At 39.0% G+C, this 26,574-nt stretch overlaps 1 protein-coding gene across 12 annotated transcripts in view; it reads left to right on the top strand.

Annotated features, from left to right (window-relative positions):
• SHLD1 (shieldin complex subunit 1) overlaps positions 1–26,574 on the top strand; it is an 87,240-nt gene that overhangs the window by 30,810 nt on the left and 29,856 nt on the right. Inside the window, exon 5 of one of the 12 annotated variants that reach the window (XR_013762152.1) lies at positions 3,696–3,861. The exons of the other annotated variants lie outside the window; for them this stretch is intronic. The gene's annotated coding sequence lies outside the window, so the exon portion shown is untranslated. The remainder of the gene's footprint in view (positions 1–3,695; positions 3,862–26,574) is intronic. 12 annotated transcript variants of the gene reach the window in all.

The following is a 26,574-nucleotide window of genomic DNA, read 5'->3' as shown; positions in this document are numbered from 1 at the left end:
GATGGTTAATTTTATGGGTCAACTTGACTGGCCTAAGGGATGCCTAGGTAGCTGATAACATTATTACTGCTAGCAGAACTAAGAACATACTTTTTTTTTTTTTTTTGGTGGTGGTGCTGGGGATTGAACTCGGGGCCTTGTGCTTGCAAGGCAAGTACTCCACCGACTGAGCTATCTCCCCAGCCCAAGAACATACTTTTAAAATATGTGGTCACAAGGTTCTGAAATGGAAGCATTAGCATAGAAATCATACTAAATCTATATAGTCTTCAATGCAAAGGTTACAAAAATTATTACAAAGGGAATATTAAATCTCCTGAAAATAGTAATCATGATATTTGACATTATTAAATGTATACTTGGCATTATCTCTGATAATTCTTTAGTAAGCAAAGATAGAGATACTATCTTTATCCCCTTTTCACAATGGACAAAACTGAGGCCCAGGTAAGCTCATTTGAACCCTTAAGAACATGGTAAAATTAAGCAGTCTTAACTCAGAGCTTTGTTTGGAGACCATCATATGCAACACTTCCCCTTGATTAAGCAGTTTCTCTTAGCTCACGCCCTAATATGGAACAGTGCTTCTGGAGATTTTTTCTGATAGCTGTGCCACAGAATTCTCTGTTGCTTACACTGCAGGACCAGGGCCAGCGTTGGGATAAAGTAAGAGAGTTCCATTTTGCTTTGGCACTCATCTGGCTTGATTCCCAGTCCTGGCTTTACCTTCTCCCCATCGTAGGTTTATTCTTACCTGTGGGGACTATATTTCAATATGACCTTTTTGAAGACCAGATAGCCCTTTGAGGACATTTGATCTTGACTTCATATGATTGTAGATCATGTTGAAAATCTGATAGAATAAAAGCTTTTGGGTTGGTGGGGATGGGTTTCAAACGTGGAGGTATGTGGTTTTAGGAGAGCCACCAGAAACCTAGGCCTTGGGTTTAACATTTAAAGGAATACAATCAAAATGAGAAAAGAGCAAGTAGGCGGGCTTACTGTTTGGGGTTTGGAGGCCTGGTTCCAGACTCTTCAAAGAGGAACTTGCCTACTCCTATGGTTGGACTAATGTAATTAATGGTCCCCATCTTAACAATGAATTGGCTTGTGATTTTTTGAATTTGTGATGATGTAAAAGCCATACACATTCAATAGAAACTATACTTCCAATTTTGAAATTTGATATTTTTCTAGACTAGCAATATGTGGTATGTATTCTTTTGTGACATTGGGCATGGCAGTCAGTCCCATGACCACAGGAAGTGGGGAGGACCCAATACTTCATAGCATACTGTGTTGCTGAGCTATGATGTGGAGTGGATTAGGATATTAAATGCATTTTCTTTTTTTATTTTCTCATTTTTTATTGGTGCATTATAGTTGTACATACTGATGGGATTTGTTGTTACATATTCGTACATGCACACAATATACCACTATAATTTAGCTAGTATCACTCCCCAGAATTTCCCCTCTCCCTTCATGCCTCCTACCCTTTCCTCTACTCATCTCCCTTTGATTTTTAGGAGATCCATCCCCACCTTTGTTTTCTTTTTTTCTCTCTAGCTTCCTCATATGAGAGAAAACATTCAACCTTTAACCTTCTGAGTTTGATTTATTAAATGCATTTTCAACTTAAATATTTTCAACTTAAAATAAGCTTTGGGGGGCATGTTCCTTTTGTGAGATTACAGTGAGACAGTAGATTAGCTTCAATAAAAGGCTTCTGTTCATTTCTACTCTTACTAGTGAGACATAAGGTTTTGATAAACTGCCTCCCAATGTTTGAAATAATTAGGAATAGCTTGCAGAAACTAAGCATAGAATGTTGAAAGAAGCAGCACAGAGGCCTGTAGTGCTGTCCCAGGAGCTGTTGACCATAGACAGAAATTCTGACCATGGATAGAAATTCAGCATCACCATATTATTGTAGAATGATGGCAGAGTTGGCTTCAGTCATCTTGTCTGTCCATGACATGCAGATCAGTTAGGACACCTACATTTGTTTTTACATTCTGTGGTTTTGTTTCTGCGCACCCAGAAAGTGTGTAGGAGAAGGTTTGGAGTAGTGGCAGTAATGACTGCACTTTCTTCACAAGAATGCCACTTCTTGTGTCTTTCCACTAAAAAACTTTATTTTAGCACCTAAGAGTGAGTGAGTGATCTTATAACTTTTGCCTGTAATTTTCTGCCTTGAATTCTCATTTTATTCATGAACACACTCTGGCTTAGATATCAGTTACCTAGTAGCTGTGTGCCAGGACTGTTTCCAGTGAGTTTTTGGAGTTCTGCAGGGTTGTGCCTCTCCCTGATCAACCTTTGCCTCATTCTCCTCCTATGCCAGGCTGAGTGCTCTTGGCCATGTTTGATTATACTTGAATTGTAATTCAAAATTGACACAGTGATATAACTCTCATTAAAAAAATAAAATCTGGAAATACAGTATAGACTTCTAACTTCTGAGAATATTTCTGATAATACCACCTATCCCAGTCCTTTAAAACAGTTTCATAAGTTACAGAGTCCTATTGCTATGGAATGCTTCCAATTTGCTAAATCACAAATCCCAAAATTATTGGGAAAGAGGTTTCCCTTACATTCCTTTGTCAGGATTCAGAACTTATGCTGCTTAGAAACTAGTAGCAATTTTAGGCAACGAGCTATAGTAGCTCCTTTTTTTTTTTTTTTAATGGTAGACTCACTGCTACTAGTCTTTGGAGGGAGGTACCCACTTGGGTATATTCATGATAATTATCACACTTGTGATTTTTTTTTTTTCCTCCAGCATGGTACATATTAGGCAAGTGCTGAACCACTGAGCTACATAACCCAGTTCCTAAAATTATTTCTAATATAATGATAAAGCATTCATCACCCTTTTATTGAAAATTATAAATAGTACAGAAGAGAATGAAATAAAATATTAAAGTCCTGGGTCTCCTCGATGCTTCTTCCTAGAAATAATCATTAGAAGTAAGTTCTATATATTCTTCCAGATATTTTCCATGTGGGATAGGGGTATAGGTCAGTGGAAGAGCACCTGTTTAGTTCGTGTAAGCCCTGGATTCAATTCCAAGGACAAAAAACCAAAAACGAAGCACTCAGGTATTTTCCATGCAATTATAAGCATATAAATACATACACATTATACATGGACAGACATACTTAGGCACATTTATACCTATTCACCTATTTTACACACACAAATAACACACATATCTATTTAAAAAATTACAAATGGAATTTTACCATACTTCCATTTTGTATCTTGCTCTTTTCATTTAATGCTTTATCAAGGCACCTTGTTATGTTAGTACATGTAGATTACTCATACATTTAGGGGCTTCGTTGTATTCCATTGTATGACTCGGCCACAATGAAGTTAATGTGATGTTTGCCAATGAATGTTTAAAGTCACCCCTGCTTTTTCACTCTCATAAACAATATTGCAGTGGATCTCTTACCTGATGCATTTGGTGAATGAATATGCTCATTAATGTAGTTAAACGTTAACATGATGTTACTATATTTTAAGTATTAGCAATTTAGTAGATTTTAGTGGAAAATATATTGAAACCTAATGACTAAGTAAGAAAAGATGTCCCTAAAAATGTATAGGAAACATATTTCCAGATTGTAGAGGTGTTTAGAATCTAGGTTAGTTAGGTTTATTAATTTATTAATAATTTCAGTAAAATATTTTAGAACATCAAATTAATGCCCCATGCAGAAGTTTAAGAGGGTCACATTACTACTCCAAACCTTACTGTAGTGGCAGGTACAGAGATGTGGCACATGCAACATTAGACTGTACTTCCAGAGGTGGAACTGAAAATGAATAATTTCTCATAAGAGGAGGTGAGAAATGTTGGGGATGGACTTTTCTTTCTAAAAGTGTATTTATACATGATTAAAATGACAGCTTTTAAAAATTATTTAATAACTAAACAGTAGAAAGGATCTGAATGTATGTATTTGTACAAAAATAGGAAAGATTTTAATTTCATGAAATGAATACCAACTACTGTTTAGAGTGAATCTTGAAAACATTAATAGATATGACTGGTTTGTTGTTGTCGTCGTTGTTGTTTTGTAGCAGGGATTGAACCTGGGGGCACTTAACTGAGCCACATCTCCAGCCCTTTTTAAATTTTTTATTTTGAGATAGGGTCTCGCTAAGTTGCTTAGGGCCTCACTGAGTAGCTGAAGCTGACTTTGAATTTGTGATCCTCCTGCCTCACCCTCTCAAGCCACTGGGATATGACTGTTTTTAAGTAGATCCTTAGAATTAGATTTGTTTGCTCTGAGCTCACAGTCAAATCCCATTTCCCTTTATGTCACATCCCTACAGTCAGGTGTCTGATTAGCAGATTCCAGGTAGGAGCTGAGTGTCTCGTGTGAAGTGAACCCCCATTACCATAGTTCAGATTGTTCCTGAGGGGACTGCCACTCTGCCACCACTAATTGCTCAGTGCATTTGGCCCTCAGCAGCCCCAGCTCCAGCTGGACTGGTTTTCTGCTAACTGCTCCTTATCCAACATCTTACAACAACTGCATCCATCCTCCCTCCGTGTAAGTTAGCTCAAGTATTTACACCACCAGTGGTTCTCAGTGCAATTTTGCCTCTGTGCATATCTGACAGAGTTGGACTCAACATTTTTGGTTTTTATGGCCTCAGGTGTGCTACTGAAATCTCGAGGGTAGAGAGCAGGGACACCACTTAACATCCTACAATGCACAGAACTGCAACCCACACACAACTAAGAATTATGTAATCCAGTAGTCCTGGGGTTATGAAACCTTGCTGTACACAGTGATGCCAGATACTGGGGTCTCATTGCTATTTTAATTTTCTGGTACCTAGTTGATTGTTTACTGTGCCTTCATCAAAAATTGTGTTATTCAACAATGGACCACCTTAGACTCAGAGTAACTAAGGTGACTGATATTGCAGTGGAGTGATATTAGCATTAGGCTGGATGGCAATTAGGAGATAGGAATTCTAAGCTCATTATTGCCTCTAATTAGATGCAGGACCTTTGGCAAGCCATTTAATTATTTTTCTCTGAAATGAGGGCATTTACCTGAGTTATCTGCAGAGTCTCTTTAAGGCTTAAAATATCCTATCACTCTACCATTACAAATGTACTTCCAAGGTAGGGTAAGGATGAACAATAGGTATATACAGATGTGCTGTCCCATTGATTCTTTCTGTTTCCCCTGTCACCAAACATAGTTCTGTCTTCTAATCCTTTGCTAACTCTGCAGATGTGCAGGATTTTAAGATCATCCTGTTCTTTGACTCTAGATCTCCAACTCTAAGAAGCTCTGATGACCTAATAATATATCACAATTGACCCTTAGTTTTCCTGCAACAGTAACGCAGCATTAGTTCATTCAGCATCCACTGTTCAAACAGACACTTACTGAGCACTGATCTCTGCCAAGTATTTGATCCATACAGCAAGGCTGAAGACAGGCAGAAAAGAGCTCATTCTTCCGTAATTAGGGTGCAGAATCACAGCTTACAGAAATGTCTCAGTCATATGGCCCCCTAAGTGACAGTTCTAGGGTGGCAATCTCTTGGATCCCCTTAATTCTCAGAAGGGAACGTCTTTCTCCTGTGGTTCCATCAAGTCACAGGACAGCAGAACCATGGCCAGTTGCATCTGAGTTGAGGCCTTTACTGATCAGATTAGAAAACATGTGCCCTCAGAAAGGTGACGTCTCACAAAATGGACACAAGTCTCAGGTGTTTTAAATTTCCTTTGTAAATAATGCATTCTAGATAATGCATCTTTGTTATTAAGGATTTTAGTCCTAAATGGTCTCTCTCTGGCAACAGAATTAGAACATGTATTTGACCAGTTGTGGTGGAACATGCCTGTAATCCCAGTAACTAGGGAGGCTGAGACAGGAGGATCATAATTTCAGTGCTAGCCTTAGCAAGCAACTTAGTGAGACTTGGACTCAAAATAAAAAATAAAAAGGTCTGGGGATGTGGTTCAGTGGGTAAAGTGCCCATGTATTTTGGAATTGGAGTCTTGCATTAATTCCATCTTCTACATTTCCAGCAAGTTACTTAACCTCTAAATCTTAATTTCCTCATCTGCAAAATGGGAATGAATAATATTTAATTTAGGGAGATGAGTAAAGGAAAGTGACCAGGGGAGAGAGGAGGAAAGGAAAAGGAGAAATACTGGAAAATGATACTGCCGAAATTATATTGTTACATTGTGTGCATGTATGAATATGTAAAAACAAATCCCAACATTATGTATAATTATAATACACCAATAAAATATGGAAAAAAGAACGGGGGGATATAGCTCAGTTGATAGAGTGTTTGCCTTGCAAGCTTGAGGCCCTGGGTTCATTTCCCAGCACCACAAAGAAACAAAAACAAAAATATGGAAAAATACAATAATTTGTAGGGTTACTATGAGGTAATCTATATTTAAGAGTCCTAGACTTTTTATTCTCCCCCCCCTTTTTTTCTTGAGAATCTATTATGATGTCCCCAAAAATGCACAGGTGAGATAATGCTAGAAGGTTCAGAGGAGAAATGATTGGGTTGTGAGAGTCTTAACCCAATCAGTGAGTTAATCCCCTGATAGGGATTAACTGAGTGGTAACTGAAGTGGTAGGGAATGCTGGAGGAGGTGGGAATCAGGGCATGACTTTTGGGGCATATATTTTGTATCTAGAGAGTGGAGTCTCTCTCTCTCTCTCTCTACCCCTCTCTCCCCCTCCCCTTCCCCCTTCTATGCTCCCTCTCCCTCTCTGCTTCCTGATGATGTGAGCTGCTTCCCTTTGCCACAACCTTCCATCATGATGTTCCACCTCACCTCGAGCCCCAAGAAACGGAGCTGGCCTTCTGTGGACTAAGATTCTGAAACCATGAGCCCTCAAATAAACTCTTTCCTCCTCTATAAATGTGCTGGTCAAATCATTTAGTCACAGCAGCGAAAAAGCTGACTAAAACAGAATCCATGTAGATTAGCCCAAATTTTTACTTTGCAACAGAAAGATCTTAGAAATAGCCTATATGACTATCCCCACAAATCCACCATAATCTCATAAAAGAAATGATATTTTAATATCCAAAGTGAAAGAAGGGCCTAATCAAAGACCAGCTTTCTGTAGTCCCTGGTTCTTTTACTTGACCATGGCTGGTAAGAATTCCATCGTCTACAGGCCAGTGTGTGGGAAACATATGTATGTCGCATATCTAGCACTGTTTTCTGTACTAGGTGCTTACTGGAAGATGGTAAGAAATATCATCAATACCTATATTGCTTAAAGATTTTGATGCATAAAAACTTGAGTCCTTTCTTTCAATTCTAAAGATCCAACAAGCATTGAACAAGTGAATGAATGGGTGGCCTCTTGCAAGAAAACAAGTTTTGTTTTCTGACCAGATTAGTGAATCATATTTTTTAGATTATTCAGATCTTTAAATATCTCATAAGTATCTCTCTGCTTTATAAAGTAAATCACGAGGTTAATGAGAAATAGCTTTGCTGTGTGTGTTACATTCACTGGGTCTGTGTCTCACCAACACACTGAGTTCTTTTCCGTTTTCTCCGTATTATATTGAGATGTTTATCTGATCCCCTCATGACTAGATTCTTTTCAGTGCAGTGGATGTTGTTCATTCAGTTATTTGAGACATGTTTATTCAGTATCTCTTCTGTTCCAGGCCCCATGCTTGGCTCTGGGGACACACAGTGAACAGAGCAAAGACCCTGATGTCAAAGGGGCTTTTTTATTCTATCCAGGATTGGGGTGGGGTACTGAATAGGGGGTGGACAATTGAACAAAGAAATATCTATGAAGAAGAGGAAAGCAGTATTAAGGATGGGGATGTGTTTAAAACAAGGTATCCAGGAAGGGCCTTTCTGATAAAATGACACATTTGTAGAGCCTGGAAGAACTCTGGGAGTAAGGGAGTAAATTCATATATTTTTCCTTTGCTTGTGAGGTTAATTCTATGATATGGCACTCTTCTGTAGAGGAAGAGAAAATGCAAATATTAGATGAGAACAAGAAATGGTCATATATTTTAATAGCACTATTTCCTCACCTTACAAAGAAAAGAAAAACAAATGTGCACATACTAATTGGTTGTTTTAGGTTTGATTTTTTTTTTCTTGCCAAGAAATGAGCCTGCTTGTTTTCAAAATGCATTATTATTTTTTCAGAATAGAATATTTATTCACTATGGCTGCCTTGGTATAGATTCTGGAACTATCTTTAAGGGTATTTAATATTTATTAACACTGGGTAAGTCTCGTGTGAAATTGTATAGGATCTGAGTATCTTGGAGAAACGCACTGACCACTCATTGGTGGCCTATTTAGGAATAACTGAATATTTTCAGTTAAACATTTCAAAATTTAAAATATTTCTGAGCATAGCCCTAAAGGATTGAATTAGGTCCTTTAAATAGTTTCTTGAAAAAGATGAATGCGTTCTCTACTTTTAGGTAAATGTTAAACTTTTGAGGCTGAAATGGCTAACATCCTTTTAAATAAGTTCTGTATTTCCCAAAGTGCTTTTTCTAGTGACACATACCACCAGAACCTTGAAAAGAAACATCAAGAATTTTCTCTAATGTTCTTTGTCATCCCTCTTGCTCCTTACTACCCTGTGGTTCTGGAATCCATTCATCCCTGAGAAGAACTAGCCCTGGCAGAGAATTGGGCTGCTTTCCCTACTAACCAGATGAGCTTGATGATTGATTTGATTGAGTCAGTCTCTCTCTGTCTCTCTCCCCATCCCTCACCTTCTCCCTTCCCCCTCCCTCTCTTTCTCTCTCTATGCACATGCAGTACTAGGGATTGAACCCAGGGATGTTCAACCACTCAGCTACATTCAAAGCCATTTAAAAATTTTTTTTATTTAGATACAGGGTCTCCCTAAACTTAGCTTCTCTAAGTTGCTAAGGCTGTGATATCTAAATAAGATCGCAGAGCAGAAGTTGGCTGGCTATAGTGTACAGATGTTGATCTGGCCTGAGGCCTGTTTTTATAAAAGCCTGTCAGCCAAGAATGACCTTTATACTTTTAAAAGAGCTATTTAAGAAAGAAAAGGAGGAGGAGAAGGAAAAAAAGAGAAGGAGGAGAAGTAGTATAGAGCACATATATGGCCCTTTAAAGAAAATGTTTGCTGATCCTTGCTCTAGAATAGGATTCCTTAAAAAAATTTTTTTTTATTTCTTCTTTTTAGATACACATGACAGTAGAATGTATTTCAACATATTATACATACATGGAGTATAATTTCCATTCTTGTGGTTGTACATGATGTGGAGTTTTACTGGTCGTGTATTCATATATGATCATAGCAGGTTATGTCTAATTCATTCTACTGTCTTTCCTATTCCCATTCCCCTCCCTCCCCTTCATTCCCTTTTATCTAATCCAATGGACTTCTATTCTTCCCTCCCTCCCATCCCCCAGAATAAGGATTCTTGATACAGCTGCACATTATCACTGAAAATCCCTTCCAGGATTATCCTACATTGGATTCTGTGACCCCTTTTCTTCCTATACTTAGGAATTTGTTTTTATATAAGAGAAGTGGCATTATTGGTAGAATTTGAGGCTCATGAATTATTGGTCATAGAACTGACTACAAATATAAGTGTTATAAAGGAAATATCAACTCTAACTACCTTTTTTTTTTTTTTTTTTTGTTACCAGGGATTGAACCCAGGGGCGCTTAACCACAGTCCTTTTTATTTTACTTTTACTTTTTTTTTTTTTTTTTTTAATTTAGAGACAGGATCTCACTAAGTTACTTAGGCCCTCACTAAGTTGTTGAGACTGACTTTGAACTCAAAATCCTCCTTCCTCAGCCTCTGAAGTCCGTGGGATTACAGGTATGCATTATGCCTAATCACTACATTTATTTTTTAAAAATTTTTTAGTGATTTCATTGTAAATGTAGTGCCCAAAAGACACCTGCTCTTTGAGTGGTGATTTTGTGGTTTTGGAATCTATTCATCCCTGAGAATACATAATATATACATATATACTGGGGATTGAACCCAGAAGTATTCTGCTTTTGAGCTACATCCTCAGCTCTTTTTAATTTATTTCAAGAGGGGGTCTTAGTAAACCATTCATACTTGCCTGGAACTCATTATCCTCCCCCACCTCAGCCTCCCAAGTAGCTGGGATTACAGTTGTTTTCCACTGCGTCTGGTAATTTTCTGGTTTTAAATAAGGGTTCTCAGAGAAGGATTCAAAAATCACTGAAGATTCCTCTTTAGATACAGTACAGTTCCACTATTGCAAATCCAGGATTTATCAAAGAGAATCTGATTAAACAGAACCCAGGATTTAGCAAACAGAACCTGATTGAAGAATGAAAAAATTCAAGTGAAATGCTAAATAAGTGAATTTTGGTGCTTTAGGAATTCATTGTCTGTGGGTGAATAGGAGGCAGTATGAGTCTAAAAAAAGGAAAATTATTAAGGTCAACATCTACAATTCACAGATAGGGAAACTAACTCTAAAAATTTCAGGTTAAGGATCTGAGGACCATAGCAAGACATTGGCAGAACTGGAACTTGTTCTAATTTGATTCCATTTCATAATTTTTCTATGATATCACATTCTACTCAAGAGTTAATTTATGACTAAAATGTATGACCAATTTAAAAACTTATCATGGATATTCCTGTTCTTTTGTACATTATGTTCATGCTTTTCTTTAAGTCTTTGAGGGTATTTATAATACTGTACTTTCAAATCTTTGCTTAATAATTTTATCATGTCTGTAATTTCAACATCTGTTTCTACTGCCAGATTTTTCTTCTGGTTATAGATCCTATATTCCTGCTTCTCCTGTCTAGTATTTGTATTGGATGCTGGACATAATGATATTACATTATTGTGTGTCTGGACTTCGCTCTTTTTCTTCAAAAAGTATTAAAGTTTGTTTTGGAAGACAGTGAAGTTGCTCACTCATCATTGGGATCCTTTCATTGTGATCACTAGGGAGATTTTAGAGTAGCATTTACTCTCTGACTAGAACTTACTACCAAGGTGGGCATTTCTGGGTCTTTCCAGAATAATCCAGGTGTTTCACCAGTATCACCACTCTGGCTGTTAGAGCATGCATTTCTCCCAACCCTGTGAGAGCTCTGGGAGTTGTTTAGTTCACAGCTCCCATGGCTTTGTCTGCTTTTATGGAATTTCGTCCTAAACATGAACAGTTTTAGTGCTGAGGAAGACTCAGAAGAATCCCTTTGCTGATTCCTGGAGCCCTTTCTCTGGGTGGCTCTCTCTCCCCAGGACTCTACTGCACACATCCAAGCATCTGAATCTCTAATCTCTGTCTCTTCAGTGGGGAGATTAGAGACTGCTGAGAGTCAGTGAGTCTGCTGTGCTCTGCTTGGATTCTCTCTTCCTACACTGTGGTCCAGATGGTGCTTCCAGGTAGAAAGGTAAGGCAATTGTAGGCACACCTTACTTGTTTCCTTTTGCTCAGCGATCAAGGTTTATACCACCAGAGTTCAGTATCTGAAAACAATTGTTTTATATATTTCACCCAGTTTTCTAGTTGTTTACTGCAGAAGAGAAAGGTTATTTTGGTCCAGTTATTCTGTCATTGCTGGAGGCTGTTTAATTAGATTTTTCTTTTGATATATGAATATATTTGATAGTGGGGATTGAACTCAGGGATGCTTTACCACTGAGCTACATCAATGGCCTTTATTTTTTAATTTTGAGATAGGATCTTGCTAAATTGCTGAGGCTCCCTTCAAACTTGCAGTCATCGTACCTCAGCCTCCCAAGCCACTGGGATTACAGGCATGCACCACCATGCCCAGCATCTTGATATTTTTCTCTTGTAATTAAAGTCAGGGATTCAGTCCCCATTTGGGGCAGGGTACTGGGGGATTAACCCCAGGGTGCTTTACACTAAGCCACATCCCTAGTCCTTTTTATTTTTTATTTTGAGGCAGGGTTTTGCTAAGTTGCTGAGACTGACCATGGACTTGCAATCCTCCTGCCTTAGCTTCCAGAGTCACTGGGAGTTCAGGCATGCACCATGCCTGGCCCAGTCCCAATTTTATGGGTTAGATAGCCCAGAATTGCCAGGAGTCACTGGGAGTACAGGTGTGTGTCACCATGCCTGGCCCAGTCCCTGTTTTATAGGTTAGATAATGCAGAGTTGCCAAGAGTGAGAAAGACTTTGACAACACATATTGGGTTGGCAGGTTAGGAGGAACTCTTGGACTACATGACCTGGGCCTTGCCCCACTAGACTTAATCCCATGTCTTTCCTTCTGCATACCTGAGCACACCTTGTATATTACTGGTTTCCACTGGCAGAGACAAAGCCCGTGAAGTTAAAAAGGAGAAAAGAAAGAGTAAGACAGAAAGGTGATAGAAAACAGGACAGGAAAAGTCTCTATAATGTGTCAGGAAAGAGTTTTGGGGATGGAAGAGGAACCCCAAGAGCTGCAACCAGTATCATTCCCATCACCCATAATGATATAGAAATAGTAGGCACCTTTATCAGTATGCCAGGATCCCTCATTGTTTCATCTTTTCAAATCTTCATTCTTTATAGAGGACCCTTTATCACTATTTTACAGATCAGGAAACAGATTCAGAAATGCAAAACTGTCTGCTCAGAGACCCAGCTAATATGCAGCAAAGCTAAGACTTTAACCCAGATCTGCAGACTTCAAAGCTCATACTTTTGATCATTGTGATATAATACCAGGTGTTACTTTTCTCTGTATTCATTTTTACTGAAACACTGTTTTTCCTCCTTCCATCCCTGTTGGAGGACCATTTATTTTCTTCTGACTTCAAAACCAATTCATGCTAAGTATAGACGAATTTGAAGATACAGAACATCCAAAAGGAAAAAAAAAAAAAAAAAAGAGTTGTTTATACTCTTACCTTTATCTATTATTTCCAGTCCCAACTTTGTATATTAACTGTAATGCTCACCTTCAGAATTGCTTTGCCTCCATCAAATATAGGAAGTACTCAATGAATGCCTTTTGATTTCAGGTACCATAGGAATGGCATAGAATATTTAAATATCATGTGACTTACCAAAAAAGCCATACCTTTGCGTTTACACCTAAAAACCTACTGGGTTCCAGTGGAAAAACAATGAGGACTTGGGAGTCCTTCTGAATACTCTTAAGTAATATTTTACTTTAAGTTTTGTGGCCCTGACAGCTTTTGCACTGTGCTATAGCCTGTAGGCATTCAACAGATATTCTTTGGTAGGCCTTCAGAGATGGAAAGCAAATTCAGTGCATTTATTCAGCAGATATTGATGAACTATCACAGTGCCTGGCACATATTAAGGGGGATGAAGTGTGAGTTAAATGCAATCAGTGTCTGCCATTTTGTAGTTTACTACCTAGTGATGGAACACTCAACAAACTAGCCCCCAAAATATTAAGGTTAGAAAAAACACTCCCACAGTGATATTTTCACCTGGGAAAGTTTAAGGCAGAATCATTGGAAAAGACAAGGGAAAGTTTATAAAATAAAGAAAGAAAAATATTACTTGAGTCTGATATTAAGTGATAGCTTAGCCAGCTGACCATACTATCTCACAGGGAAAGATGTTCCCTTTGGTCTTGTCTACTTTTCATCTCCAGGTTTGACATATACGTTTAACTTGGGCCTTTGATTTACAGTGTTTTGAAGAAAGAGACCAGAGATGACAAAACCAGCTAGGATGTACCTAAACCCCTGATGTGTTTGTTGTCCTAGATCCAGAAATCCTAGCTACCTCAGGGAGAGCCTGCTGGGAAGGTAGTTCCCCTCAAGCCCCATAAAAGAAAGAGTTTCCCAACTCTTCTTTGACATACATAATTTGCTTGGGTATTGGATATTCTAGCAACGATTCTGTAGTCCTTTGAACTATCTTTTAGCATTTGAGTTTAATCAGTTGAAAAACTAGATTATGACTCCATCAATTATAAATGTATTAATTATGAGGTTTTAAAAAATTGCATGGAAGTCAGTGGCCAACACTTTTTTACTGTAAAACACAGTTTGGTGAAGACTTTGTTTATAACATACTTGATGTGGAGCTATAGGAAATTTGGTTACCCGTTAGGAGATATTACAAATTATTCCCCAAATCAGTGGCTTAAGATGACAAACATTAGTCATCTCAGTTTCTGAGGTCAGAAATCCAGGCTGGCTTAGCTGGGTGCTTCTGGCTCAGGCTATTTCATGGGATTGTTGTCAAACCTGGACCAGAGCTGGAGAATCTGCTTCTATGAGGGCATTAAGTGACATGCGGGCATTTGGTTCTTCTCCAGAGGCCTCTCCCCAGGGCTGCTGAGCATCTTCAACACATGGCAGTCAGTTTCCCTGACAGTAAGTCATGAGAGAGAGAGGGGAGACAGATTGAAGATATCACTTCCACCATATTCTGTAAGTCACACAGACCAGCCTAGGTACAGTGCGAAAGAGGACTACACAGGGTGTGAATCCCAGGAAGTGGGGACCATCTTGGAGGTTGGTCACAACATGGGCTATTGGACAGGCAGAATTTCACTTAGTTAATTGGTTCATTGTGTTGGCTCAGGTGAACTAACATATACTGCATTTTTTTTTTCTCAAGAGATTTAAAGTACAAACCAGGAGCTATGTGGCTGTGTGTCTCTGAATCCCAGCAATAGGACCAATTGTATAATTATCATTCTAAGGGGTTCAAGAACTGACTCCTGAGAGGCAGGGATCAGTCCACAAGAAGACTTTAAAAGTTTTAAATCTCACCCTGAACAAGAACAATGCTCCAGGTATGAGGGACAAGCCTCTTGTATTCTATTCTTCGGTTCACTTCAGGGGGCACTGGCCAGGCTAACCCTGTGAGAGATCTGAGGAGGGAGCCTTTTATCATTGGAACTATTCTGGGAACACCATCTCAAATATGGCCTGGGTGCCTTTTCATCCTTGTTTTTCAAAAAGGGAAAAGTAAGAGAATCCAGTCCCAGGCAGCTGGTGGCGCCCGTTTCCACATTAGTCCTGGGGTTAGGTCTTAGAGCAAGACCATGGTTGCTCTGGACCTTAATTTCCTCCACAGTGACCAAGTGGTTGAACCAGAAAGGTGATCAGCACATTCCTTCCTTTTGGCTCGGTCATTTTGCAGCTGCTAGTTCACCAGTATTCCACAGCAGAGTTCTACTGCAATTACCTGGGCACTCAAATGTGAAAGCTGCTGGCTTCCAAATGATATTTGATTTCAACTCAGAACCCTGCAACCAGCCAATCTTATGGCATGCAAGTGCCATAAGTTACCCAGTAACACTGCAAAGTAACAAGTAGTTGGAGGGAATCTCCAAAGTCCCCCAACATAATAAGCAGTGTGCAGACCACTTGCTTATTTATATTTTATATCCAGTGTTGCTTTTCTTCTTTTTTTTTTTTTTTTTTATTTGTTCTTTTTAGATATACATGTCAGTAGAGTTTATATTGACATATTACACATACCTGGAGCCAATGTTGCTTTCCAAAAGGCGTTAGTTGTTATAAGAGTAATGCTGTCATTGGGACATACAGAAAAGCTTAAAGAAAGCTAATAAAGAAGGAACTTCAGAAGGAAAAGGATGGAAAGATAGGATGGTCTTCAAATGTATCTAATGATTTATTTCTTTGTAACCATCAATATTTGTTAATGATGCTGGGTGAGCTGGGTGAAGTGGTGCACGCCTGTAATCCCAGCAGCTCAGGAGGCAGAGGCAGGAGATCACGATTCCAAAGCCAGCCTCAACAACTTAGTGAGGTCCTAAGCAACTCAGCAAGACCCTGTCTCTAAATAAAATATAAAAAAGGGCTGGGGATGTGGCTCAGTGGTTAAATGCCCCTGATTTAAATCCCTGGTTCTGTCCCCTCCCCCCCCCAAAAAATTAATAATAATAATAATAATAATAATAATAATAATAATAATAATGTTGGGTGGTGGGTATGTAGAGGTTAACAAATTTGCTTTTGTTTGTATTCTGGTTATTTGAATGCTTCCTTTTTTTTTTTTTTTTTAAAGAATTCAGAGGAGAGTCTCTTTTTTAAAGGCTAGAGATAATCATTGTTACCATTTTTGTAATTTACTTGTAGCTTTTTAATTAACCTAGTAAGGATTATGTTGTCCATGTGATTTTTGCACCTGACTTTTTGAGTCTGTGGAACAGGTTCCTAGCAGTGCTAGGAACTTGATGTGTCAAAGGGCATGTACATTTCCAAATTCATTAGAGAACTGCTAATAACTCTGAAAGGCAGTACCAAAAATGTGTGGGAATGCCTGTTTTCTAATATCCTTGCTGACATGGATGGAAAACAAGAACTTATTGTTGTTCTAATTTACATTTCTCTCATTAGTGAAACTGAGGATTACTCCGTGTAATTTTGTTAGACACCTTTATTTTCCTGTAATTTTCCTATCCATTTCTTTAGTTCCTTTTCCCCCCCAAAATTGGGTATTGGCTTTTGTTAAAAAAATAACCTCTACAGATTGTCCTATTGTTAACATTTTGCACAGTTGCTTCATCATTCTCTCTGTATATTATTTTTTCTTGAAATAATTTGGGAGTAATTATATTCATGATCCCCACTTCCCTTTAAGTACTTTGAAGCAGTGTATATTCCTAAATACAAGGAAATTTTCTTTCCCCCCCTTCCTTCCTTCCTTCCTTCCTTCCTTCCTTTCTCTTTCTTTTCTTTCTTTCTTTCTTTCTTTCTTTCTTTCTTTCTTTCTTTCTTTCTTTCTTTCTTTCTTTCTTTCTTTCTTTCTTTCTTTCTTTCTTTCTTTCTTTCTCTTCCTCCCTTCCTTCCTTCCTTCCTTCCTTCCTTCCTTCCTTCCTTCCTTCCTTCCTTCCTCCCTCCCTCCCTCCCTCCCTCCCTCCCTCCCTCTCTCTCTTTCTCTCTCTCTCTCTCACCCAGGGACACTTTACCAAAATTATGCTCCTCCTGCCTCCGTCTCCTGAGTCACTGGGATTATAGGTGTGTGCCACCATGCCCAGCATTACTTTCTTTTTTGACTACAGCATGATTATCAAAATCAGGAAAATCAACAATGATACAGAATTATCTAATCCACAGACCTGATTCAAATTTTGCCAGATGTTTCAGTTTTAGCCATTATTATGAGCCTTTTCTTAGGTCATTTATAATCTGAAATATGGGGCTGGGGATTTAGCTCAGTTGGTAGAATGCTTGCCTTGCAAGCATAAGGCCCTGGGTTCAATCCCCAGCACTGCAAAAAAAAAAAAAAAAAAAAAAAACAGTTCTATAATCTGAAATATGATAATTTTTAGTGACAAGTAATGTTCCAATATATAAATGTGCCACAATTTAGTAACCATTTTGTCACCTATTATTAATATTTTTGCTTTCAGATACTGCCACTGTGAACACAATGTCCCACATATTTTGCATTGTATCCTACTGATACACCAGAGCTGGCAAGTCTGAAAAGATGATTGTTTATAAAGTGTGTTAGAGACACCTGACTCAATCGTTCTGATCTCTTTAAATAATATCCAGATGGACTGCTGACCTCCTTCCCCACTCTTTCTCTTTCCAGCTCCTCTGGTTTCTGATTTTAGGACAATTTCAGTTTCTGCTGAAACTGGAACTGGGCAGGGTGGTGGCTTCCCTAGTCTCTTGCCCACTATTATTTGTGTCTTTCAGACATTTCTTCCAGTTGTTGTCCAGTGGAGGTATGCTCTGGCCTTCCAGCACACAGTGGATCAAGACAAATGCCTTTAGTTATTCTGAGCCCGGCTACTATTTCTTTTGAATAAATTCCTCTTTGTGTGTGTGTGTGTGTGTTGCCTGGGATTGAACCCAAGGTCTTGTGCCTGCAAGGCAAGCACTCTACCAACTGAGCTATATTCCCAGCCCTTGAATAGATTCCTGACAGATAAATTACAATTTTCTCTGGGAAAATGACACCTGCTTAACCTGCACTCAGTAGGCTGGGAGGGAGCTCATCCCCCACCTCTGCCAACCCTGGGGGACATTTACTCTTCATTCTACAGATCTCCTTGCCCACTGTGTGTCCTCACCAAAGACGCAGTATATGTGCAAAATGTCACCTCATTGTTTTAATTTGCATTTATTTTGCCAATAAAATGCAATTTTAAAGAAAATTGTTGTAAAATGCATTTAACAAAAAGTACCATATTAACCATATTTAAGTGTATCGTTCAGTGGCATTAAGAACACTCGCATTATTGTATGACCATCACCACTATCCACCTTTAGAACTTCTTCGTCTTCCCAAACTGAAACTCTGTGCCCATTAAGCACTTAATTCCCTGCCCCACCTCTACCCCTAGCCATTGGCAGCCACCACCCACTTTTTGTCTCTATGGATAAAATACAATTTTTTTCATATGTATTGGCCATTCACGTTTTTTAAAAAACATATGGATTCTTTGTAAATGACCTTAGCCCATTTTTCCTATTGAGACATTTTCCACATTGAGTAGGATGAATTCTCTGGGACTATTGAGAGTGAATGGATCAAAGATTTTAGTTTTAAAGCATTGTTAAAAGGTTGTTAGTATTTCTCTGCCTGGTCCTGATTCCTGAGAGATTTGCCTTTTGTCTCCTGGCTGCTTAGTAAGGTATTCCTCTCCTTAGAAATGGGCTTCGCGGTCTCTTACTGGGAGCTGAGCTGCCAGGTGGGCTCTGGCGCCCCCATGCATCCAGCCTGAGGCTTGTTATTGTCTCCTCTGTAGAAAGCTGTTTCTGCCTTTTCTAGGGATCACCCCAAGAACCCAAACCTTGCTTCCTACTTTTACTGGGAAAACTGAAAAATCTTTCTCATCCCCTACCACCTGCTTGTGTCCCCAGACGCCCCCAACTGTTACTGAGGATGAACTGTCTGTGCTCCTTTTGAAGGCAGTCTCTCTACTTAATCCCGCTTCCTGTCTCCTGGTCACGGACATAACACCTGCAATATTCTCCTCAATTCTACACTATTGATTTTTTCCCTCTTGACCTGCTCATTCTTAGCAACATACAAAGATGATGTAAGAGTTTCCATCTTAAAAAAAAAAAAATCCTTCTTGACCACATATTTCTCTTCAGTTACTGGCCCGTTTTTCTCCCCTTTTTATAGCAAAAGGCTGTGAAAGATGTGCCTAATTCTTCTATACCCATTCTTCCACCTCTTCCTTTCCCAATTTCTCTCCAGCCCACTCCAGTCAAGCTTTTGCCTTCCCCACCCCAACCTTCTCCCCTCCCCCTGTACACTCTCCACCACTGTTATTTTTACAGCTTTGCTGTGGTGTATTTTGTCTTCTAGAATCCAGTGGACAGTTCTCAGTCCTTATCATGTTAGACCAAAGAGTGACATTTGATGCATTTGGTGATTCCCTTCCTTCCCTGTCCTTCCCTTGGCTCTTGGGCCACCCTTTTCTCCTGCTTCTCCTCCCACCTCACTGGCTGCTCTTGTTCAGTTTCTTCTGCTGCTTCTTCAAGGCTCTTCCCTCTTCCTCTGTCTCTTGGTGCTCTCTTTTTACCTCTGTGGTGCCAGTCTTCTCCCCAGAGCCCTAGATGTGGACTGTCAGTGACTACTCAGTATCCCCAGATGGCATCCAACAGCACCTCAGACTTGGCAGCTTCCAACAGAACTCTTGATACCCTTAGACAACTCTAGCTCTTTCTTAATTGTCTTCTCTTCACCCAGTTTTTGTTTGTTTTTGTTTTTTTGGTACTGGAGATTGAACCCCCCTGGTGCTCTACCAACCCTTTTTACTTTTTATCTTGAGACCAGGGTATTGCTAAGTTGCTGAGGCTAGCCTCAAACTTGGAATCCTCCTGTCTCAACACTCACTGCCAGCCCCACCCCACCCCACCTGCCCCGCAGTTGCTGGGATTGAAGGGTAATGGAAAATAATATTCCTAAAAGACAGCTCTCCAAGAAAAACAAAGGGACAGTGTGACTTGGGAGGAGGGAGGGGAATTTGGCCAAACATTAAGCCTCTCCCAGCGCACCCTTTCCTAATAACAATGGGCCCTGAACTTAGACCTTCCCCCATCAAAAATTAGCCCTAGATGGAGGCACAGCAAATACTGAAACTTTGGGAAACAATGGATCCCAGAGAAAGAACAATGAGCTTCAACCTTTTTACAACCACCCTCCTAAGTTAAAGTTTTAACCTGTACAACTAGCCCCTGATGGTCAAAACTGCATGAACATGGCTTCCAATGATTACATCATTGTACCCTATAAAACCAAAATCCTCCTTGTAACTGATAGTCATTTTCCCCATTTGGAAAATGGCTCCCAGTGGCACCCATGTCCACGAAGGAATAAAGGCTTCTCTGAATGTGTTGAGTTCTGCCTCCCATCCTTTTGCACTTACAGGGATTACGGGTATGTGTCACCATACCTGACTTCATCCAGTTCTTTAGGCCTCTCTTCCTTCCACTCCCTGTACTCAATATAAGCAAGTCCCATTGGCCCTAACTCCAGAAGTGTTCAAGTAAGGTAATGACTCCACCTCCTCTATTCCACTCAAACCCAAGCCATACCAGCTAGCACAAACTCCTATAGAAACCTCCTAACTGGTCTGCAGACTATTCTTACCCCCCTGTCTGCTTCCCAGCGGCAGCCAAAGTGATCTTAAAAACTGCCAGTTCCTCCACTTTTCTCTCCTGCTTAAAACCTTCTAGGGTATTTAGGATACAATCCAGTACTTCTTTTGGCTCTTAGGACCCCAGGTAACCTGACTTCTCCCTCTCAGGCTATGACTGCTCTTCCTACTTGTCCCCAGCCACATTGACCTTCCTCTAGTCTCCACACTCAAGCTGATTGCCACCTCTAGGATTTTGCACTGCTGGACCCTAGAATGTTCTTCCCCCAGAGCATGGAACATTCTCTCGTGTCTTTCAGATAGCTGCTCAAATATAACTTCTTCCAAGAAGTCTTCCTGGCCCACCCATCCAACCTGGCTTTCCCATTCGTCTCCTGTATTCTTTCTTTGCTTTCTCTTTCATCATAGCATTTATCCGTGCCTTCAGTGATACAATTCTTTATGTATTTTGTCTGTTTTAGTTCTGGGAACCTAAGTTCCATGATATCAAGCTCTTTGTCTCTCCCTCCGTTTTTTTTTTTTTGTTTGTTTTGTTTTGTTTTTCTTTTGGTACTGGGGATTGAACTCAGGGGCACTTTACTACCTAGCCATATCCCCAACCCTTTATTTTTTTTTTGTAATTGAAAGACTGTGTTTTAAATAAAATAGTACAGATCTCTGAGATGAATTATTTGCTTATATGTCTATTTTTTGCCTTGATTTAAAGTGTTATTTGTCATGTGAAGCTGTGACAGCATAGAATCTATAGGATTCTGCTTATGTGAGGGATCTAAAGCCTACCAGTACTAGCATCTACTTTTACCTTTTAGTGAAGAGGACTGGAAGTGCTATTTTTTATGGTAACTATCAAACATAATTTGGAGTAGACCAGAATTTTGATATGGATTTCCCCTATGACCATGGCTTAAGTGAAAGGAGACATTTCCTTCCTGGAAAAGGAGGTGGCTTAGGGAATTGAGGAAGATGAAAACAAGAGCTCACAGGGAAAGAGATGTTACCAGTCATTGGATAAGTGGCATGAAAGAGAATCTGAATAAATATTTTTAAATAGATCAATAAATTTATTTGGGAAATAAATTTAGTTAAAATTATAAACATTTGCATATAAATTAATAATATTTAGCCAAAAAAATTCTTCCCAATGTAGAATTTATTTAAATATCATGTATGTTGATAACCCTAAGGTTATAGATGAATTATGTTTTAAAAAATACCTTTTATAAGTCAGTTGTTTAGAACTCAGAGTGATTTTTTTTTTTCCCCCTGTAAAAACCATTTTGGATGCAGCATTTAGATTTCCAAGCATGCCTACATTTAGAAGTTGGTTTTGGTCACCTGGAGCATATGGGTCACGGCAGGGAAATTGTTTCTCCTGGCCTTTGCCTCTGTAGCTGCTTCAGCAGTTGTTGGCATAACAGCCCAGCCCCACCCGACTATCGGGGGAATCCTATGCTGTCGACTTGAGGAATTTCGAATTGCTATGGTGTTCAACATGCCCACTAGGCAGCATCTGGAGAACTATAGGAAAATGTATATGTGAAACAGTGATACACTGATTTAGCTCATTTCTCTTTTAGGCACTCTCATGTAATTCTGATTATAGAAAGTAATTTTGTTTTTTTATTTGTTAATTTTCTACCTTTTTTTACATTATTGGGAACCACTTTATTGACTTTTTTAACTTTTTAAAAGTTGTGTTGAAAGGTTTTGCATTTTAAATGTTAACAAATTTTAATTTCATAGGAATAACCTATAATTTAATTTTCTAAGTTACCTTAAGGTTAAGCCTACATATTTCAAATGAGTGACTTTCTAAAGTTTTAAGAAAAAAAGGTGCTTGATTTTTCAGGCTACATTAAAATAAAATATAAATATTTTATTTTTGTTTCACAATTAAGTCTTTTGACAAAATACTATAAAAACATTCTGTACCAAAAATGTTATCAACACAAAATAAGCACTGTTTTATAAGCATTTGTATTGCTGCTTCATGGCATATCACTCGTGAATTAAAATGATTCCTGCCCTGACAGGCTAGGATTCTGTCCGTTCTTTGGAATCTAAAGAATGTCTTCCCCCACACACATTTGCCATTTCTTTCAAAGTTATAATTAAACCGTAAAATTATTTGGATAATATTTAAATAAAAGTACACTGAAATGCACATAAACCTAAACAGTGATATTAAAAGAAAATGTAAGTGTAATGTAATTATTTATATTATCTGAGATAACAGGTAAGATTAGTTTATGCAGGAAGATTTTTAGCCATTTTCAGGTAGAACATTTAGCTCATGGTGGATCTGAGACTTGGTGGTTAGAAGAGAAGCTGTTGAAGTATCAAGTATTGCCTCTTTCTTAAGTTTTAGAGATTAAAAATGTAGATGTTATCTTATATGCCAAATATCAGAAATAGAATTTGGGTCATCCAGTCACCATTCTGAGCTGGATAGCCATAAGATTCTGGGGCAGTCTAGAGTGGCCCTATTCAATATGGTAGCCAGAAGTTATTTAAGTCTCCTTAAATTAAAATTAAATGAAGTTTAAAATTCATTTCCATAGTTGTACTTGTGATTCAAGTGCTCGATGATCACATGATCTAGTGGCACCACATTGGATGGAATGGATAGAGAACATTTCTGCCATGCAAAGTTCTCCTGGGTAACCCTGGTTTAAATGAAGGAAACAAAAATGAACTTTCCTTCTAGTGGCTTAATGGCTTTTGCAGAGTGCTATATAAATAGTCTGTTATCTTTATTCATTGAATTTAAAAAATAACTATCAGCTTTAAATTCACAGCAAAATTGAGAGGAAAGTACAGAGGTCTTGTCTGCACAAATGCATAGCCTCCTCTCTCACCAATCTCCCCCACCAGAGTGGTGCATTTGCTATACTGATATGTCATTATTACCTAAAGTACAAAGTTTACATGAGGCTCTTGGTGTACGTTCTGTGGATTTGGACAAATGTAAAATGACTTATATGTGCCATTATAGTATCACACAGAGTAGTTCCACTTTCCTGAAAATCCTCTCTCGGCCTATTTCTCCCTTTTCTTCAACCCCTGGCAACCACTGATATTTTTACTGTCTCCATAGTTTCCTCTTTTAGAAGCTATATAAGCTTCTTTTAGAAGCTATAATTTATACAGGGAAATTGATAACAGAATTTTGAATTATCAATTGCAAGCTTTTTTAGGGACATTTTAGTGTTTTATTAAACTTTTGAATATCCTAAGAATAGGATGTGAATACCATACTGTTTTGCTTACCCCAATAGAAATTTATTTCTTGCTCATGTAAAACTCCTGGGCAGGTCAGCAAGGTGGTTTTTCTCCAAGCAGCCACTCAAGGACCCACATTCTTTCCATCATGTGGCTCCCCAGGCTTTATCATTATTCACAACCATCCAAACAGGAAAGAGTGTGAAGGAGCGATCACAGTATTTTTATGGGCCATTCTTGGAAGGGGCACCTATCACATCTGATCTCATTCCAGGGGAGAGGCCGTAGTCATGTTGGCCACACTTGGCTGGAAATGCAGCCAAGCTGTGCATGCAAAGAAGCAAAAGTCAGATTTGCAGGGGACAATTAGTGGAATGTCACAGTGAAAAGGGAAACGATCTCAGAGCTACTAAAAACAGAATGAAGCAAGATGTGAATGTACACTCTCTTCCCTGTCAACTGTAAAGAGGATTTCAAGAAGAACCCAGGTAGTTCTGGATAACCCAGGCCCCACACACAGAGGCAGGGCTGCCTTTGTACAGTCAGAGCACAGAGCAGCAGACCAGAAAGCATGCTTCCTGCCAGCAACTAGTGCCCAAGCTTAATTTCAGGTGAAGGTTGCATTTTTAAGGAAAAAAACTGCACTATGGAACAATTTTTATTGCAAAATCTCCAATTTTCTACAATGTAGATTGAACTTTGTTCTTGTCAGTTTTATTTGAATATCTTAAACGAGATTGCCTTTTCCAATACTTGATGTTTAGATTAATACTTTAAAGTTGTGGATTGATTCCTGTGGCTTATATATACACATTGACCATTGTAATCATTAGAGACCTTAGCTTTCCTTTCAGAACCACAGGATTGCTTAGCTAAACAGTGTTCTTTTACTACTTTATTGAATCCCTCCCTCTACCGTCCCCAAAGGAGAAGGTGTACTCCTTTAAAACAAAATAGAAATTTGTACTTGCTTTTGCAGGGCTTCTGTTAATATAAGTGTGTGGAACATCACTGACTAACAAGTGTCATCTGCCCACTACCCTTTCTTGCACATAAAAACTAAGCGTAATCATAGCAAGGTGCCTTTGATGCTGAGTGAACAATTGCAAAAATGGACTGTTCTCTCCAGTTTTGTCACTGCTGTGCATGAGACCCTGCATAAGGACATTCAGGAAGCGCAGAATGAGGTCAAGGCCAGTGGATAGAGTCAGTCACTGTTATCAAAAGCCCACTGCACAGCTAAAGTCTCCTGGCAACATTTTAAAGAGCCAGTTATTAGATTCCTCATTTCAGTCTTGGCTGAGCTGGTATGTTTGGCAGCCCACAGGGCAAATAAGAAAGATATGTGTCTGACTAGGGAGCATTTTCCTTTTCTTTCTTCCTCCTTAAGGGGAAGAAAGTGCTTGCTGGGAAGTTATTTCTGGTATTAATAGGCATGTTAGCTTGGCTCAAAGACAGCCTGAGTTAAGATGGTGAGATGCCATTTAAAACAAGTAGCAGGATGTGTCTTGCTCTTGTTACACACCTATAGAGCATTCCTCACTTTCCAGAGCACTGTTGTTTTCATGATCTTATCTGCCGTACGAGACCTTAAACAAACATTATTAACTATATTTTCCTTACAGTGTAAATTTTCATTCTGAGAACTGTTATCCTGCAAACTGGCTGTTATGTAACTGACTGAGCGGGGAGCAGGTTTGAATATTCTGGACTACTAGTGGTAGTGATTTCAGCACCTGAGGGAGCCCTGGACCTGTAGGAAGGAAGCAGCTGCCCATGGAGCACAGGGTTCACCTCGCACTCTGTGCCTGGAGGGAGGCCAGCTGGCAGCACAGGCTTCTTTGCTGTGAGTGGGTGTGAACTTGGATCAGGTTTTCTGTGCTGTTCATGTATAAAGGTGGGATTGGTTATTACATATTCATACATGCACATGATATAACAATATAATTTGGCCAATATCATCGACCAGTATTTCCCCTTTCCCTTCCCACTCCCATCCCTTTCCTCTACTCTACTGATCTCCCTTTTATTTTCATGAGATCACCCCCTCTACCTTTCTTTTATTTTTCCTCTTTAGATTTCATTTGTAAGGGAAAACATAAGACCCTTGACTTTTTTGAGTTTGGCTTATTTCAATTAACATGGTGTTCTGAAGTTCCATCCATTGGGTATACATATATTGCTATAGTATGCTGACTTAAATTTTTTAGGATAAATACCAAGCAGTGGTGTAGTTGAGTTTTATTGTAGTTCCATTCCTCATCTTTTGAAGACCCTCCGTACTAACTTCCATAGTAATTCTACTCTTTATTGTTGAAGTTCCTGTAGGAAAAATTATCTAGTTTGTCTCTCTGCAAGTGCAACCCTCCTTTCCTCATATGGAAATAGCTGTTTCTTTAATATGCTTTTTAATAATGTGAGGTTTCTTTAAGACATAATTATGACTTTATAGCAAAACTAATTAATTTATTTGGATATGGTAATTTAGTTGAGAATTACTGCATTCTGCTACCTGCACAAAATGATGTATTGTCATTGAGCTGGGGTTTGCTTAGCATAGCAAGATTTTCCCAAAGTAACTTTTCTTCAGCAGTCTACACAGATGGCCAAGAGGCCAAGACTGCTGTCTCCTTTTCTACTGTTCCACCCATCTACAGACTGCTCACCAAACACACCATGACCTTTGCAACTTGTTTTCAACCTTCTATTCCTAGCCCCTTTCCCAGGAATGCTCTGCCCCCTTT

This window comes from Sciurus vulgaris (genome assembly GCF_902686455.1).
Source record: "Sciurus vulgaris genome assembly, chromosome: 2".
Taxonomy (NCBI): domain Eukaryota; kingdom Metazoa; phylum Chordata; class Mammalia; order Rodentia; family Sciuridae; genus Sciurus; species Sciurus vulgaris.
The sequence above is the reverse complement of the archived record's forward strand: the minus strand, read 5'-3'. Positions and strand labels throughout refer to the sequence as shown.